This window comes from Rhinatrema bivittatum, chromosome 17, assembly GCF_901001135.1.
Source record: "Rhinatrema bivittatum chromosome 17, aRhiBiv1.1, whole genome shotgun sequence".
NCBI classification, from domain to species: Eukaryota; Metazoa; Chordata; class Amphibia; order Gymnophiona; family Rhinatrematidae; genus Rhinatrema; species Rhinatrema bivittatum.
Window position 1 is genome coordinate 22,842,237 of NC_042631.1, and position 19,450 is coordinate 22,861,686.

General features: G+C 43.0%; 1 long non-coding RNA gene across 1 annotated transcript in view; it reads right to left on the reverse strand.

Annotated features, from left to right (window-relative positions):
* LOC115079556 overlaps positions 1–19,450 on the reverse strand; it is a 291,802-nt gene that overhangs the window by 270,820 nt on the left and 1,532 nt on the right. The window lies entirely within an intron of this gene.

A 19,450-nucleotide genomic window follows, 5' to 3' on the forward strand; every position in this document is an offset into this window, starting at 1 on the left:
TGAAGACAATAAATGTAAGAGTGGCCTGTCGGAAGGAATTTTATACTGTTGGTTTCTCTCAGCCACCCATATCATTGCAGTCACAAGGAGCAGTTTGATATGCAGTGTGCTTCCCTGGCTCCAACATAAGATTTTATTGTTTTCAAAATAAGTGTGGCACAGGAGTCACTGTATTTTTGTTGGATTAAATCCTGCAGAAGGAGAGGGGAGTGTGGCATATGCTGTGCACATTGTATCAGCCTTTCCTTGAGCACATTACAAGTGGCTATAAAAAGAGCAAAAAAACACAACTTTTGTTTTCATAATATGGTTTTCATTTGATCTTTAGCATTTTAGGTATATACAGACAGATCTGGTAAGAGTGTAAATACATATGAATCGCCATGCTGGGTCAGACAAGGTCCATCGAGCCCAGCATCCTGTCTCCAACAGTGGCCAATCCAGGTCGCAAGTACCTGGCAGATCCCATAAAATAGATCTAATTCCTGTTACTCACTCCCAAGGATAGCAGTGGCTTTCTCTAGTCTACCTGGCTAATAACGTGCTATGGGGACCTTTCCCTCCAGAAACTTGTCCAAACCTCTTTTAAACCCCGCTGTGCTAGTTGCCTTCATCACGTCCTCTGGCAACAAATTCCACGGCTTGACAGTGCCCCGAGCAAAAGTATTTTCTACACGCTGCTTTGGAAGATGCATGTACAGCGTGCACTGCTACCTGCACAGTTTTACATTACACAGTACCCAGTTTATATGTTGTTTATCGCACCCCCCCCCCCCCCCCAACCTACATATTGCAGATCCCATCTTTCTCTGCAGTCTGCCTTGTGCCTTTTCTAGGAAAAGTGGAAATACCACATAGAAATAAATAAATAAATAACTAGGGCAATACTCAGTAAAACTGGCAAAGGTTTCCAGATAAAGGTATGTAAATAATTTTAGGAAAACATTCAGCAAAAAAAAAAAAACCCCAACTTACCTTCCGCTTAAAAATGCATGGTTAATATTACCCAGATATCTGTACCCAGATTACTTCGCCTCTCAATGCCTTAATGAATATTGCCCGACTGCACGTCCCCGTCCCCCCCCCCAGGGATCCCCCTCCCTGCTGCTAAGTTATATAACCAAGAAAGACAGGGGGTACCCCAAGGTCACCCCGCGGAATCTCTCCGCCTTTGTAGCCAAAAGATAAATCAAAATGTGGGGGCTGCGGGAGGCCTGCCCCCTCCAGCCCAGCCCTCTGATACCACATTAAAAAAATAAAATAAAATGTCTGCCCCGGTCCTGCTAGTCTTACCCCCGCCCGAGTTATTTAAATATAAAGCAGTGGATCTAGGCCCCTATCCTGCCGCTCTCCTGGCAGAGGCCGGCATTGCTCCGACAGCGTGCGCTTCTCCGGCAGCTCATGCTAACGGCGTTGCTGCCAGGGCCATCTCCGGACACCGCCGGAAACACGGGTGAAGGCTCAGCCACTTCCCGGTTTGGGTACAGGGAGGACCGCTGGCCACCCCCCCCCCCCCCCCGGTGAGTTAGGGGATCCCACTAGGGGGCGCTGTGGGCTCTCCCCGCTTCCTTTACCCTGAGCAGGCGAGGATGGTTTTGCGGGTAACTTTGCGCCAGAGGTTTCTCTGGCCAGAGTCAGCCAGATAACTGTACCCGGCCAGCACTGATAAATGTAAGCCCTGTCCCCCCCCCCGAAAACGCCTCTGCGCCAGTAACATTTTAACCGAGCAAACCACTTACCCAGTTAAAATCTACCTGCTGAGAAGCGCCAGAAATTCAAAAAACTCTGGGTTTGTCTGACTAATTGAATAGTTTTCCAGATAAACTCTTTTGTATATCAACCTCAAAGGCAGCTAAGAAATAAATGATAACGATGTTTAATTCAGGGAAAGAAAACTGCATATATATATATATATGATTTTCAGATTTATAGGTCCCTTCCCTCCTCTGCTGCACTGAATGCTTTGAAAATGTCTATTTTGCATTGGCCAATATTCAGAGAGAAATAATACAGGTAGTTTCCTTGTAAAACATTCCATAAAGTCCCTGTGTAGTTTGCAACTGCATGGACTATTTGACATTGCTCCCTCAGAGCATCTTATGCCATTATATCTCTGTATATCTTATGACATCTTATGCCATTATCATTGTAAGATCTCTGTCGATCTTACAATTACATCATTTTGTCTCTCCCCTATCCCCTTGTCTCTTTCTCAGACACCTTCCTCCCCTGTCAAAAAATTTGCTCGTCCTTCTCATTTGCTCATCAACCCCTTTTTGTCTGCATCCAAGTTTTACTTCCTTGTTTAATGTAATGCAATTCTTTTGCAATGGTTATTGTTATTATGTAAACCGAGGTGATTTGTAACTTGTTACATGAATATCGGTATATAAAATTGCTAAATAAATAAATAAATTATAGGCTGTCTTGTAGTGACCAAATCCCAGTTCCATTCAGAAACGTCTTATTTCGATATCTGTATTAAAACCAATCAAAACGATAATAGTATTTGCATGCGTAAAGATTGATCAGCTTGTCGCATGTAATATATCTGAAGGGTGAACAGAAATCCATAAGTGCTCAAGAAACAAGACAAAAACACTGGCCACCTGTCTAATGGGGAAAGCAACATCCATTAAGTCCATTAACTATAACACTGAAATCAATGTTTAAACCGCACAAACTAATTAGCATAATTCATATTGCAACCAAGTTTAATTATATTTAAAATGACAGCTTAATTTTCCCTCTCTTGAACAGGTTACTACACCGTTTTTCTTAGGTTTACCGAGGGTGTATGCTGATTTCAGTTTTTCAATGAGATCAAACAAAAAAGGTATTTCAGCTCTATGAGGAATGATAAATTGCAGCTCCGTGGTTGAGGTTTTGCTTTTTTTTTGTATTATTTTCAAAAAACTTTATTAAAGGAACTAACAGAACAGTACAGCCAGCAGATTAACAAGAAGAAAAGAACAGGTGGCAGAACTGAGTTTCAAACCACTTTCTTTGCTTGCTATATTTTGCAAGAAGGTACTGTTACATTATTGCAAAATACTAATTTTTACTACCTTTTATATGCTAAAGAAAATTTAGAAGTGATTTCTCTGCTTCAATACTTTCTCGTGAAGCTTTCATTCATTTTGAATCTTGTAATCCTCTAACGTACTCCCATGCTGCCTTGTAATTTTTTTGGGTACAATCATTTTATTAAAAAATCTGTGAAAATGACTGGAAGTGGAGAACTCCACCTTCTTTTGTATTTTTGTTAACATTAGAGATTTACAGAAACAAGTTGAACTCAAACCAGGAGAATTTCAGCTTGGCTTGAGTTTGATAGAACTTTTATTTTATTTTTTAAAATTGTCTTCATATCTGCTTGATAAAGTCAACAGTTTCCACAGAAAAGTGTCGCTGATTTGTGGGCGGATTTAAAAAAAAAAAAACCCGCACATAAAAAAACGGGTAATGGGATTTGCGCGCACAAGAGCCAGGCCTCTATGAAGGGGTGGTCCAGGACAGCGCTATTAATCGCTGTCCCGGAGCCTCGAACGCCGGCTGGCTGCCGGCACGCACAAGTTACTTCAGGTCGGGCCCTGAAGTAACTTGTAGAAGAAAAGGTAAAACAAAAACAAAAGGGCAAGTTAGAGGGGAAGGGAGGTTAGGGTAGGGGGTAGGAAAGTTCCCTCCCAGTCCGCTCCTAAATTGGAGCGGATTGGGAGGGACCTGGGGGAGCCCCGATCTCATCGCCACGTGAATTTGCATATTTTTGCCCCCCCCCCTTGCGCGCATGTTATAAAATCGGTGAGTCCATGTGCGCTCGCGCATATGTTTTAAAATCTACCCTTTACTGTGGAAGTGTTGATTGGTGGGAATCCACATTGATTCTGACCCCTGAAGATCCCACCCCCCCAAGCATCAAGAGAATGTGATTGAATGCCGATGAAGATTTGCCAATTCAAGGAATCCTTGTCAAACTAAGGAGTTTATTTACTACTGGCTTTTTCTCATTTTGTGCCTATAGAAAAATGCTTAGTAAATAGGGCTCTATGTTTGAACTAATTTGACAAACCTATAAATCTTCCAGGATCATTGAACCAGATCAGAAAATTTATTTTAAAAATTTGAACAGCTTTCGGTAACATCCAAAGGACCCTCACCCTTGGATAATCACAAGGAGTCTAGAATGAAAAATGTATGTTGCATTTTATATTTCCTAGAGGTATAATTAGTAGATGGTATGACCCAGTGGTGTTCATCCAGGCATGTGAATGCAAGCACCCACCACTAGGTGGCGGTTAAGTGTATCCTAAGTGGGAGCACATGGTCTCTGTCACTGTCTATTATGCTGTAGAATCTCTTATGCTCTCTGGCTCTTTGTGTCTGTAAGACATGGGCAGGCCCCTGGAGAATCACAGCATATACACTGGCCCCAATAAGGAGGAGAAGGAGAGGTTGATGGAGGCCCTAGAAAATATGGGCTCTTGTGCAATGCGCTTCCAGCCAGAGGGCATGTTTTACTACTACTACTCTGTTAAATATTGGATAATTGTGACAAACAGTGTGGAAGGTTAAATCCGTCTTCTAGAGTTGAACATTTAGAATTGTGTTCTTTTCAGATCATGCCATTATTTAGAAAAAGTTGATACAAATTAAAGTAGTACAAAATTTCGCATACTTGTAAAGTACAAGATACCAATATGAATGTGACATTGCATTCTGTTTATCAGCTTATTGGTATACAATCAAAGCTCTCTAAAAGAGGCCTTGGTATTAGATACAGTGTGAATCTAATACAACTAGCTTTCACATTTCTGCTTCCAAGGCTTTTAAGTTGTTCTCAGCCTTGAGTTTTCAGAGTGTCATTGGCATGCCAAGATATTGTGGGTTGTTTTTTTTTTTTTTATTTCTATTGGCATTCCATAGAATTTCAGGGTTTGCAGTCCTGCTGTGTCCACTGATAAACAGGTCTACGGATCCTGTCAGGGTTTGGGATGGCAGTTACAAAAACCCAAGTCATCCATGCTTAGTTGCTTGCATTGCCATTTGCAGCACGTAAGGATTATTATACTCGTCAGCCCAAGGTCCATCAAGCCCAGCATCCTGTCTCTGGCAGAGGCCAATCCAGGTCACAAGTGCCCAGCGGGATCCCAAAGATTAGATCTATTCCTTTTGACTCATAATCAGGGGTAAGCAGCCGCTTTCCCAGGTCTATACGGATTATAATGATTTATAGACTTTTCTTCTGGCTACGCTAACTTTGTTCACCACACCTTCTGGCAATAAATTCCACTGTTTAGTTAGCACTGGGTGAAAAAAAATCTCTCTGTGATTTGTTTTACATGTGTTGCCTATTATCTTCATGGAGTGTTCCCTAGTCATAAGAACATCAGAAATTGCCATGCTGGTTCAGACCAAGGGTCCATCAAACCCAGCATCCTGTTTACAACAAACCAGGCCTACGTTTGGAAAGGGCAAATAATTATTCCCTGTTTACCTGTTCCACCCCATTCAAGATTTTAAAGGTCTCTATCATATTTTCTTTCGGCAGTCTCTTCTTCAGGCTGAAGAGCCCTAACCTATTTAGCGTTTCCTCATAGAGGAGTCATTCCACCCCCCTTTATCATTTTGGTCACCTTTCTCTGCACTTTTTCCACTTCTGCTATGCTGTATCTTTTTTGGAAATGGGGTGACCAGATTGCACACAATACGTAAGGTGTGGTGGTTGCATCATGGATCAATACATGGATCAATTCTTTTCGTACTAATAGCTATCATTCTTTTTTAGTCACCCTCAAGCATTGGGCCAGGAATTTCAGAGGATTATCCACAATGATTCCAAGATCCTTTTCCTGGGTAGTGAAACTGGCATTTTGTGGGCCTTCTGCCTGCTGAAAAGGTGGTGCCCTGCTAACGAGGCTACAGAATAGACTTTAAGTGAGGTAGCCTCAGATTTATGTTAACTGGGACAACACCGCCCCCTTCCAAGGATCCAGATTGATCCTTGGGAGATTCAAAAGAGGCTGCAAGAAAAGGCTCAGTGTTCATTCAACTTGATGGCCGAGGGATGCAGAGTGGGAAAGCGAACCTCCATGGCTACAGAGTAGGCCTGGACGCAGAATGGGAAATATCAGTGAAGTAAGCTGAACTAAACACCCACGGCGAGTAACAGATTGCTGAACCAGATTCTGTGTGATTTGTAAAGGAAACTTGAGTCTATAAATAAAACCCAGACATTTGTGTCTAGAAGGGGCCCTTAACCTGACGGGAACTCAGCATCAAGTACTGCTCCATTTAGTTTTTTTTCTAACTAATTTCCTCATGTTTTCATTGTCTCCCTGCAGTAGCTTTCCTTAATGCCCTCCAGAATGTTAAACTTGATCACTATTGCCAAGTGACCCCCGGCACTATTACGTCTTGTACCACATGCTGTGTCGCAGTGAGGATGAGTTCTAGAGCAGACCCCTTTTCTCCTCTGTTCCAGAAGCAGCTGCTCCATGAAGCAGTCAATGGCATCTAGAAACTTTACCTCCTTAGCCTGTCCTGGCGAGACATTTACCCGGTCTCCCATTATCTCCATGTTAGCTTTCCTCACTCCTGTTGGCATGTGGCCCATGATATCACTAAGACTGATCCTATGCCACATCTTCGCTTGCTGCGGTTTTAAAACAGTTTGGGAGGAAAAAAAAAAAAAAAGCCACAAACGAAAAAAATATTTTTGTGCTAATGAAGTTATCTAATTAACATGTTAAACCTCCCCTTATTCTTCTTTCTGCGTGGTTGGATGATACTGAATAACTTTGAGGGCTCGAAGCTTTAAACCATAAGTGATATGGCATCATTCCTGAGAGGAAAGGGTTCCTGAGAAAGGTCATTAATGATGCATGTTCTACTGAAGTGTCTCATGACTTCTCATGTAACCACTTTGCTTCCTCAATGGTGTTACTGTGGGTGCTCTGCCACGATATATGGCACTTCCTAGAGGTATGTGTACAATTTTATTTGGGACTTTACTGGTAACACCAGGCTCATTCCTTTTGGTTACGCTAGCCAGACTTAACGTGCAGCACAAAAATGACACTCTTATCACATTTGCTCAGATCACAACATTTTGTAGTTATAAACTAGAAAGGATTTCCCCAAGAAATGTTGAGATCTGGGCAGTCACCACCAACCCCTTCTTGCCCGATTGATTTCAAGTCCCCAATGAGCGTCCCCTTTTCTGCAGTCGCCAGAGCGGCTATAAAACATATTTGAAGTCCTTCTCTTGAAACCAGAATATACAGGATGACGCAACTGGTGACCAGGATCCATCCTGATTTAAACTGCTCCTCAAATGCTGCTCCTCACTTGTAACAAAGCACCAGAAAAAGTGAAAGTGTCTGGTGCAGAAGAAGAAATTCTCAGCAGGAAAAGAGAGCAAATATTACCTTTGAGGAGGGTCGCCAGTGAGACCCCACCTCGAATCCCGGGTTCCACGCTGGAGGCCAAATTATTGTAAGAACATCGATAGGATGGAAAGAGTTCAAAGAAGGGCTATTAAGGGGGAAATGTTCAAAGGGTCCGCATTGGGACAAAGAGCACATATACTTTTCACCTGTGAACTTGGCACCAGTCTTCACAGAAACAGTGTATACTTTCCTTTGTAACCTTCTGCAGGTGCAAAGTAAGCACATTCACTTGCATTTTCTGTGGGTAGATTTCTGCTGAAAAGTCAGGCACAAAATGTGAAAATGCAATCCATGCATGTATTTCTCCTCTCCCAGCCTAAGCACGCACCTGGGAAGGAGCACCTTCTCTCAGCGTAGCTTAAGGTCTGTTCATTGTGGGGCAGATTTTCAAAGGGATACGCGCGTAACCCTGAAAAGCTGCCCCTTCCACCCCCTGCGCGCAAGCCCCGGGACGCACGTAAGTCCCGGGGGCTTTCCTGAGGGGGGGGCATGTCGTGGCCGGCGTGTCATCGGGGGGGGGGGGGCGTTCCAGGGGTGGGGCCGTGAGCATAGTTCCGGCCCAGGGGGCGTTCTGGGGGCATGGACCTCTGGACCAGCCCCCAGAACGCCCCCGGGCCGGAACATGGTGCCCCGGCGTGCGCAACTTTTGAAATAAAGGTGGGGGAGAATTAGTTAGGGCCGGGGGGGGGGGCAGGTTAGTTAGGGGAAGGAAAGGGAAGGTGGGGGCGCCGGAAAGAAAGTTCCCTCCGAGGCCGCCCCACCCCAAGAAAGCAGAAAGCAGTCTGTGCTTTCCCAAGACCTCCTGCCTCCCCTTCTTCCAGTCCAGCATTTCAATTTGCCATTGTGGAGAGTGCAAGCGTTCTTCACAAGCAGCAGACACTGGAGTACCCTCCTGCTGCCTGAGGTGAGAGAGCCGACGGAGGTCGAGGGGCCGGCCGTTCTTTAGGAGGGTGGGCAAAGAAGCCCCTGAAGGGATTATAATTTTTAGTCTAAGGCATCTGGGATGGGAGGAGTCCTCAGAGGCCTTCAACCATTTTGTATTGTAAAATGTATACAAGTTTATTTCTGTGAGAAACAAACAGCTCTGATGTATTTTTTGTATGAAAAACTGGTATATTAAGTTTTAGAGAAGTGCATTTGTTTAAAACAAATGCCAAAAAAAAAATGCAATGGAGGCCATTTCCGGTTCATTGCAAATGGAAAGAACAGAAAAACGCTTCCTATGAAAATACCCCAAAATGTTCAAGGTGCTGAGGTGCTAGGCCCATGCTGGTACAGAGGCTAAGCCTGGAACAGGGCCTGGTGCCCATGTCAGGGCCCAGGACCAAGGTCTGCCTAGGCCTCGATGTATGAGCTGGGCAATTTTGTGGCCTGAAAATGCCCATCCGGGGTAGCTGGAGGCCTGCTTTTTTAAATAGGTTCCTTTTTATTGTTTGTTTTAGTTTTTTTCAATTTTGACAAATGACCCAAACTGAAAAAAAAAAAAAAATTAAATGAACCAAATAAAAATGAACGAAAAAAACCTGAAATGAAGAAATTAACCAAACTGACCATTTTGGGGCTGCACATCTGTATTAAGAGGATATCTCCACACAGCTGAATATTTGTGCGTATATAACCCCATGTAGATCTACTACAGTATATTATAATCTGCACGTATTTTGTACGTGCAGATTATAAAATATGGGTGTATCTACCCTCCAACATACCCACGTAAGTTGTGCTGCGCGCGAACACCTGCAATGGATTGAAAGCGTGCGCTTTATCTATTTTATAAACATACGTGTGCATATTTTCTGCGTGAGAAAAATATGACGGACATACACGGAAGTGGGTATATTTTTAAAAATGCATGCCTACTTAAAATCACCAGTTTGTCGATACAGCCAACAGTTCACCAATTCATCAAGACCCTCTTAGTGCTTAAAACATAAGAAGAAAACATAAGAAAATGCCATACTGGGTCAGACCAAGGGTCCATCAAGCCCAGCATCCTGTTTCCAACAGTGGCCAATCCAGGCCACAAGAACCTGGCAAGTACCCAAAAGCTAAGTCCATTCCATATTACCATTGCTAATGGCAGTGGCTATTCTCTAGGTAATAACACATTTTTATTCTCTTCACCATGGCCAAAACATAAGAACATGCCAATCTGGGTAAGACCAAGGGTCCATCAAGCCCAGCTTCCCCCCCACCCCCCTCCCCCAGTTTACCCAGAGCTCCCACCCAACAATAGGAGAGAATAGACATGTCCGATATCATTTGCGCTAGATAATTAGCAAGTGTCAAATTGCGCAAACATCTTGCCGAATGTATTCACGTAAATCTCTTAGAAAATAGCAACTTATGTGTGTATGTGCCAGCATGCCCCAAACATACTCCCTTTTTTCTCACCTACATTTGCTCGTGAAAGTGGATGGATATATACACGTATATGTGACCTGTTTGGAAATTAAGACTTACACATGAGTGCATCACATCACATATAAGTGTATTTGCTGTTTTCTCGGGCATAACTCATTTGAAAATCCACCTCTTCATTTTTAAATAAACAAAGCTGAATCAGAAGCGGGGGAATAATAGAGGATGTGGAAGTGATCATCCGCACTAACCTGCTCTGCAATTTTGGGCCATTTAACATGGGGGATAGTGCTATGCAAAGCATGCACAAGATAAAAAGATCCATTCTTCATTTAGCATGGACTGTTTAGTGGTCATGCATTCCCTATGCCATTATTTTAGTGAATCTGACATTAAATGCTAGTTCGGCATACGTGCTAAACACAAATTCTTTTAGCATGCATTTTAATGACTCAGCCCCTGGGTATGGTACTATTATACAGGGTGGCCCATGGAAAAGTAGCCCTCCTCCAATACCAGTGCTGGGAGGCAGGCTACTGTTCCATGGGCCACCCTGTATAATAAAACACTGAAGCATCTCAATGCAGTAGACCCAGGGCAAGGTCAATCAGGTAGTTATGCAGCGAGTTCTGTCTAGTGCTGCTTTTGGTTAGGGAACACATTTTCCTGGTACGCGCTATGTGGTTTAAAAATACGGACAAAGGGCAGCGAACCTAGACAGTACAATTCGTTCAAACTATTCTAACCGTCTACTGATGGATGTGTGAAATCCCAACATTCATTCTACTTCCACGCCTCCTCCTCCTCCCCTTTTCGCAATTAGATAGTTTTGTAGTCCTTGCTCCAGAAAGATTGAACGACGTGGTATCTGCTAGTTAGTGCTGACAGTGCATATCTATTAAAATATAAGGCCAACAGGCACATCCATGTGTTAAATACAACCTATCGCAACATTTTCATATACCCGAGTTCAATGCAGAACGTTTATTCCCGTCTCTTCATTTCTCATACTGGTCATGTTCCTTCACCATGACATGTTTTAATTGCTTTTAGAAATTTTGTGAAACATGAGCATCTTGTTAAAATAAGGGATTTTGGTTTTCTTGTTTTCCTCTTCCTTTCAAAATAATTACAAACGCGATGCATCTGGTTTTGGCAAAGAGAAAATTCAGCCTTCCAGCACTTTTTTTTTTTTTTATTCCCCCCAGCGAGTATGAACTGTACTGGGGCTCCGCTTTCCTATCTCTACCAGTACTTGTTTACCTACAAGAAAAGAGGAAATTACCACCGTGCATGCTACATAACGATTCTCATTAACTTCCACAGTTCAGCTTGTTTTGACCAGATCTTTCTTAATGACTGCACTTTAGAAGGCTGCAAAGTTTAGGGGGGGAAAATATGAGAGCAGTCTGCACGGCTGAGTTCTAATAAGTGTTTACATCCCCACTAACGCTTTCCATTTTTTCTGCAAAGCAAGACCACATTTCAGTAAATTTCTCTGCAAAGCCTCTGGGAGCACCTAATGCAATGAGTGAGGGTAAGACGCATTCTGAAAGAGGGATGTTCTCAATACGCGACAAACCAGAGCTGTCCTTAGACTGGAGAGGGGCCTGATGTGATATCTATCTATATATCATGCATACACACTAACATATCTATAGCAGGCCTAAACTTTGGGTTTCCAATCCCTTCATCAGTCCCATCCCCTGCATCTCACTCAAAGTAACCTAGGAACCCAAGAGCTATACCTCCCCCATCTTGGTCCTTCATAGATCTACCCCCTGAAAAATCCCCCTCCTCCTTTGATTCCTGGCTTTCCTTCATCCTTGAACCATCTTCCTCTTCCCTTCTTCTTGGCGGCTTTAACCTCCATGTTGATGTCTGCTCTTATATCTTATGCCTCAAAACTCCTTTCCTTGACCTCCTCATTTGTTCTCCAACTCTGGACTACCACCCCCTACTCACAAACATGGTCACTGCCTTGACCTAGTCCTTTCCTCCAACTGCTGACTCTCTGAATTCTCCATCTCAGGTCTTTCTATCTCAGACCGTCATCTAATAACTGTCATACTAAACCACCCTAGATGTATCAATAGGCATCCATTATGTCTGCCTAGGGCAGCAAACATTTAGAGGCATCAGGCTGGATAAGATCTGTTGCCTTCTAGTTCTGCTGAAATTCATTAAAGGGAACAGCTCTCTGGTCCCCTGTAATAGATTCTTACAGGAGATGGGGAGATGAAAGCACCAAAAGGTTCTCTCAATGACTGCTCTGGTCAGCCATTGGGCCCTATTGTATTGCACCTCTGTAGCACTCTGTGGGGTGGCCATAGGGTTCATGAGTTAGGTTTTGAGTAGATAGCCTCTGACACCTGTAAGAAAAAAGCCAGAGGAGAACTTTAAGATACACTTTGACTGCACATAATGGGATTAGGCTGGGTCTGAACTGTCTTCCTGGGCAATAAGGCTGTAGAGATGTGGGAGACTCGCAGAAGACGTTAGTTGTGATGAGGTGCTATTAGCGAAGGATGCATTCCTACCTAGTAGCCAGCCCCCAGTGATGTGTCCTTCCTGGATGTGGTCTTGAATTCCTGACTTTGAGAGGATGCAGATATCGTGAGTGGATCCAGGAAACTTGGGCACAACATCCAGGATGAGGTCCTTAGCATCACAGGTCACCTGCATATTGAGGGAGTGGAAGCCCTTGCAGTTGTGGTAGTGGCTTAATCTCCCCCTGGTGCCCTTACAGGGATGTGTGTACAATCGATAATCCCCAGGTCAGAGGGAAAGGATGCCACTTGATAGAAATCCTGCATGATTTGTTCTTGCTGCTGTCTGCTTTGAGGGGAAGGATATATACTGGCATTCTTTCCTTAGCAATGTGGCTGGGACCTGATCAAAACACAAGGAAGTGGCAGATTGGCTGATGCCAGCCGTGACCCTAAGAGGAGTTTGGAAGGTGCCGGTAGCAAAAAAAGGCTAAGGCAGTGGTGATCTTGAGATGTGCCGGCAATGCATGGCCCCTATGGCTGGTGGTTGGTTTGTAGGTCCGTCTTTAACTGCTGGCATAGATACTGTTTGGTTTCCTTATTAAACCTGAAACTGCACATGCCGTCCTTCGCTGACCGATCTAAAAACTGAGTTCTTGTCCTGTAGACCCTGTGTGCGGGATACCTCCTTTTCCTCCTCTCCTCTCTCTCTCTCCTCCGCCTTAAAGCCATGAGCACCCATATGGTAAATAGAGTCATTTTGAAAGGAAAGTGTGACCCAGAGTCTCAAACCCCTCAATATGTGACTGCTACTCCCCCTCCAAACCCTCCCAATGGACCAAAAAGTCTCTGTTTGATGCAATTTGTTCCTCTAAGGCCCAGTCGAATGCCAAAGGTTGCAAGTAGCAACCTGATCGTCCCAGTCTGTCTATTCCTAGCAATCTGACTGCATTCCTCGCGTGATCCTAAACGGTCCCTTTTCCCACGGTGAAGGGCAAGGCTTTCCCAGTGTCCCCCACTACGTCCCAGTCAACAATGGAGATCCTTCCTCCCACCCACTTGCAGTTCCTGCTTCCACTCGGTTGGAGAAGGTGGCCTGGCAAACACAAAGCAGCTAATCAAAAATCTCTCTGGCACATAAATTCGCTGTAGCAAATTTGTATATCTAAGTGCACGCATGTCAGCACATAGGTTGGTTTTAAAATACAACACTCCCCTTTCTCACACACACATGCCATTACTCAAGCATGTGATATACATGCGTACTTTGCAGTTTTTTAAAATACGCATTGCTAGCGCTTGGCCCAGATAAGCACATAAAATCTACGCTTTTAACATCTACCTCTTAGAGATTACGGAAACAGATCATAGCTCAACAAATACAATAATTCCGTTACTACTAGTCAGTTTCACCACATAGTCATAAACTTTACCATGCCCGTTTTACCTAGATTCCTTTGTTCTTTATTACATTGCATCTGTCTGCATTGCACGGACAAAAATAAGATTTCCAACCTTCATTTGTGGACTATTAAAAGTTTGATAAATCCACGTTGTCTTCCCTTCCCAGTACAGCTCTGTGCGTGCACTGCTCGCCGTTGTGGTTATCTGATTGCGTTTCCAACTCAGCACTATAAAGTCCAGCCTCTTGCCGATTTCTTTTTTTTTTGTTTTTCACATTTCTGAAACAAGCCGAATAACTTATAGATCCCAAATCTTGCTTTGGATAAGAGTAGAGAATTATCACTGCTTGCTTTCCTGTTCCTAAGAACCTTTACGTATTAATTCTCAACCATGTCGTCTCTTTTCTTATTGCACACATCCAGGGTTCTATAAACTTTCTTATCGGGACAGATTAGGCTTCAGGCAAGGGTGTGTATTCAAAATAGTTATCCACTGTGTGTGTCTCCGTTTTTTACAGCCTTCCCTCCCCCTTTTTTATTGGGATTTTATTCATCTAGCAGAGATAGTTCCAGTCAATTCGTCCTTGTTTTTGCCCATGTTCAGCTGCACTTCTCCCCATGCACCGTCCCGTTAAATACACTCCACAAATTTCTTCACAGCTTCTGTGAAGTCAAAGGCATGAATATTCGCATTGTGCCATGCCTTCAGTTTTGCTGGGTAAATTAATGCAAACGTAATAATTTTTCTAACCATCTCCGAGCACAAGGGAATAAAATCTATCCGTCTTGTTAACACCTTCTTTGAAAAGTCCTGGAATATAAGCACGCGATTGTCTTGATAACTAATATGTCTCTCGTCCTGTGGGATTTAAAAATTTGTGGGTGTAATTCGATATTTTTGTAATCGTGACACGCAGCCTTGCTTTGCCTGCCCCTCTGCTGCTGAGCAAGCTGACGTGCGCACTTCACTACCAGCTTACCTTGTAACTTGGGTAGGCCTAAGACTTTTGGGAGCCAGGTTTCCAGCATGTTCACCAACTCTGATTCCAGTACTACCTCTGAAATACCCAATAAACATATATTGCTCCTTCTATGGTCATCGATTTTATCTTCTTGACTTTCACTGTTGCCTCCAGTTCTGCAATTTTCTCTCTGACCCCTTTAATGTCCTTTTTGGTGGCTCCAGCCCTTTCTTCAAGTATGCTCATATTGTAGAGAGCTAATTTTTCAACCTCATTTGCTCTGAGATTTGTTCGAATGTATTATTTAATGCCGCGACTACTGCTTCAATGAGATGTGTTACTGTGGCATCATCCAGCATTCAAGATATGATCATCTCCTTACAGACGACCATTTTGGGTTCTGTCAGCCATGCTTTCTCTTTTTCTCTGTTTTTTTTGTGGATATTACCAGCAGCGATTTTTTGGGTGATTCTGCGCATGCAAGTTTTACCGGTACTTTCTCCATTGGTTTGGGCAGCCTTTTATGCGACTGTTGGGGGATGGCACTTAGAGCCCTGGAAGTGCGTCTAACCCAGTTCACCACATCATGTGATCCCCCTTCTTATCTTTCTTTTTTTGGCGTGGAGTAGCAGCCTAGTGATTAGAGAGGTGGGCTGCGAACCAGGGGCCACTGCTGCTTCTTGTGATCTTCGGCAAGTCAAGTCACCCTCCATTCCCTTGGATACAAATTTAGATTCTGAGCCCTCTGGGGACAGGGAAATGCCTATTAGCACCCGAACGTAAACCGCTTTGAAGTGCCTGAAAAAGAGGAATAAAAATACATTCTTTCCTCATTACTACTTGTTTCTAGCCCGACAAACTTCCTGTCCCTCCTCCAATGGCTTAAACTCCAGCTGCCATGTGAGCCACCTCTTCTGTTTGATGGTTCTTTTTCTGGCCAGTGGCCCCATGTGCATGCCAGCTGTTCCATTTGCGCTCTCCCTCTTGCCAACTCACACACAATTGGTTCAACTTCTGGACTCCAGCCCATGCACAAACGGGCTCCTTCATTCTCTGTCAGCCCATTCTGCAGGGCTGGTTTTGGAACTGTGCAGTGTGCCCCTCCTGGGCACACTGCACAGTGTGGGGCCCAGTGTGGTTGCATTATTTGCACCACCTATAGGTGGCCCTGCTGAAAGATTTATAGTGTTATTCTGTTCATTTTTCAGAGGGCTAAGGGTATTTGTGTGCTAATATTTTAAAGCTTTTCCATTGATCTGTTGTTAGCTGAAAAGCAAGTATTAAACTCGGTGACAGTGTTAGTAGCACTGCAGTCTATTTTGGCTTGTTCTTTAAGTAAAAAGAGCAACCTAGATGAGAATTTTGTGCTCCACTGGATATTGAAAGATGAGGCAATAAACTGCTAAACTTGAGTAATCACACACTCCCAGAGGAATGCCTGAAATGGGGTTGGTCAAAAACCTTGAAATTCTAGCCTTCTGCACACTGCCTGGGCTTTAACATTTGATGAGATTCATTATAGCGGGGAACTGAATACAAGTGTCTTCTGATTACAGACCTTCCATTAAAAGTTCCCACCAGTCTGCATTTCCATAGGGGAAGCGTCAATGGGATTAAAATCTCAATTCACCCCAGTCAATTCTCCAGTAACTCGATTTCATTAGAGACAGGCAGGGAGGAAAATGGACTAAAATGCACCAAAACCGCTGGTATATAAATTATAAAGTGTGCTTTTCTACTAAGTGAGCACACCTTTCAGTTATCCCCCATTACTAATTAATGTGTAGGGTAGCCAATTTTATGTAAATTGTATTCTTTCTTCCTCTTCTGCTTTGTTTAACAACAGGTTCTTCCAAATCTTGGAAGAAGAAAGATTATGCAAAGCTATCATCATACGAAAATAACATATTAACATACTGCCTGCGAACTGTATCCAATCAGTTCCTTTTCACTGGTGTGTGTACAAAACAATTAAAATCAAATTTATATTGCACTTCTTTAATGCATTCTGGCATTAATATAATCAATGAACAAGTGTTCAAAAATCTTACAGGCCCATTTTGCTTTAAAAAAAAGATACAGGGTTTTTTTTTTTTTATGGTTAGTGGATATATTCTATTTCTTAAGGGGACATCTTTTCGGTAGAAAAAAAAGATATTGGTGTGATATTCATGAGATTTGCTTTCAGTAAATAACCTGCTTTGGAAAAACATTTATTCTAATTCTGAATGCAAGCAGAATTACCTGCACATTGATCACAGAATAAAATCCTCACATTTTGAACTAAATATCAGATTGAAAGGGTTTCACTCTGAATTGTTTTACTGACCCTCCGGACAAGCAGCATCAGCAACTATCATGCTCGGAGACATGTGCACATACTCAATACCCATACCCTGTTAATGACCTCCACCTCAAATGTCCACCAAATCTCAAGGTTTCCCTCTGTGACACAAAAGGTCAAACAGTCATCACATGGCACAGCAACATGATGAAACCATAATCTTGCATGGTTTCCACCGTCTGCCAATTTGACTCTGCAGGGATTGCTACTGGGTATTGCTCATCTCTCCTGCCAGATGTTTTTCCAATTACACAATCTAAGAAGGAGGACCAGCAGAGCAGCGCAGAACAGAGGCAACATCAAAGTACTTCAGCAGAGAAACTGGACCAATATGTTGAGGAATGTGGAAACCCAAACATATGATTTGGCTAATGCCCTTTTTTTTTTTTTACACAAATAGACTGAAAATAGTTCAGGAAAAATATTTTGAGGCCCATATTCAGAGGCATTTAGCTGGATAACTCACAAGTTATCCAGCTAAATGCCGACTTGAATATTATGGGAACTTATCTGGCCAAACTTTAGCCAGATATTTTATTTATTCATTTATTTAAAAGTTATTACAATCTGCAAATCCTCAATTTGTTCAATGCAGAACAAAACTCGCTATCCAGCTAATATTTAGCCAGATAACATAGGGATTTTCTGGGAGGAGTCAGATTAGCCGGATAACATATCTGCTTAACTCTGGTAGTGCCGTAGAGCTGTCCTACAATTAACTGGATAAACTCATCTATCTTTAAGATAGCTGTCTATTTTCAATAGTGCGGCTGCACCACTGACTATCTCTCCAACATTAGCCTGATAAGTATATCTGGTAAACTTTGCAATCCGGCCAGAGACTGAATACAGGCCCCGTTATTTATATCAGACGGAAAATAAAGCCATTTGCATCTTGACAACTTTGATATTGTCCAGGAAAATCTATGCAATAAAGGAAAATAGTTCACAGTAGGACCACAAACTGGTGTTTACGGCTTGATTCTCTACAAGCTCTCCCTGTACCTTCCAGGCTTTCAAGTGCTATTGTTCAGGGTACACTCATCATATCCTGAGATTAGGAGCTGTGCTCTACTCTATGCTGCTTGACTGCTTGTGAGCAGCAGACAGCAGAATTTCGTTTGCCTGGCTCCAGAGAAAGACCACGTTCCTCAGAATGACCACATGGAGCATGCATCTGCAAAGCATCTGATGATTCATGCTTTCAGTTTGTTGAGAAACCATGGACTTCTCCTGGGTGACAGCTTCTTTCTGGAGAAGGCGTGGTAGGTGTCAAGCCATGTTCACTAGCACTCTTTCGATATCACATACATTAAAAAAAAAAAAAAAAAAATCGACAAAATCAGATTTTTCTGGCTTATACCCATATCTTCCTAGCAAATTCATTGATTTTAAGGATTTCGACTTTGCCAACTCAAAAAAGAAGATACATTGTTTAGCAACATTGGGGGTTATTTTCTAAAGCTATCACACGATTGCGCTACCAGCGCAAGCGCGCAATAACTAGAAAGCTTAGCGCACGCGTGCGAAAGCAACATCGGGGCGGAGTCGGGGCGGCACTGGGGCCAACTCTGCGAACATAGCGCGGACAGCAAAATGGTAAGCTTCCGTATGGCTGCCTATTTCGCGCCGAATAACTACACCTTTTATGGTGTAGTTATTCGGCGCGGCGGTGCGATCGCTGCCAGCTAGCGCAGGACCACCCCCTGCTTCGCCCCCCCGTTACCACCGGGATTCACTGTGCCTTGCAGCATTAGTGAATCCAGCCATTGTCTGCTTAGCTTCTAGTAATAAAATCAGTGTGTATTTCATGGTAACATGCCACGATCATTTTTGAAGCAATTAACACAGTTTTAAATTAACGATGGGAAGGCCACAGGCAAGAAGCAGCCAACAATACTTCTCATGAAACAGGCATGTTCAAATTTTTCTTGAAACTAAATCATAACTGAATCCTCATACTGGCTTATTTATTTATTTACTTTTTTCTTTTTTTAGGGGATGATAGTTTTCATGTTCAATTATTCCATCTCACATAGCCTAAAATGTCCATAGTGGGGAGCAGTGACTGTCACCACTAAAAATATGTATTTGATGGTTTAAGTCTTTAGTATCATGGGGAGATCTGTTCTCTGCTTTAACTTTGGTTATGTTTTTAAGTCAGAAACAGGCAATGTACCAGCTCCTCTGCCTTTGCATGCACAGTCAAGTACTGTATCCTTCTCTCATCCTCCCCCCTCCCAATCCAGTGAGCAATGTCCCTGAAGGAGTATTCTGTATACACTAAACATATCAGGAGATATTTGTGGCACTTAGTTATATTCAGTGGGGAATCCAAGGACCCGCAGTATCTGTTCTGTACTGTCACAGAAAAGCAAAGTTAACCAAACATCTGAAGAGCTGTCCCAAAACACTAACAAAAAAACATCATCATACTATTTTG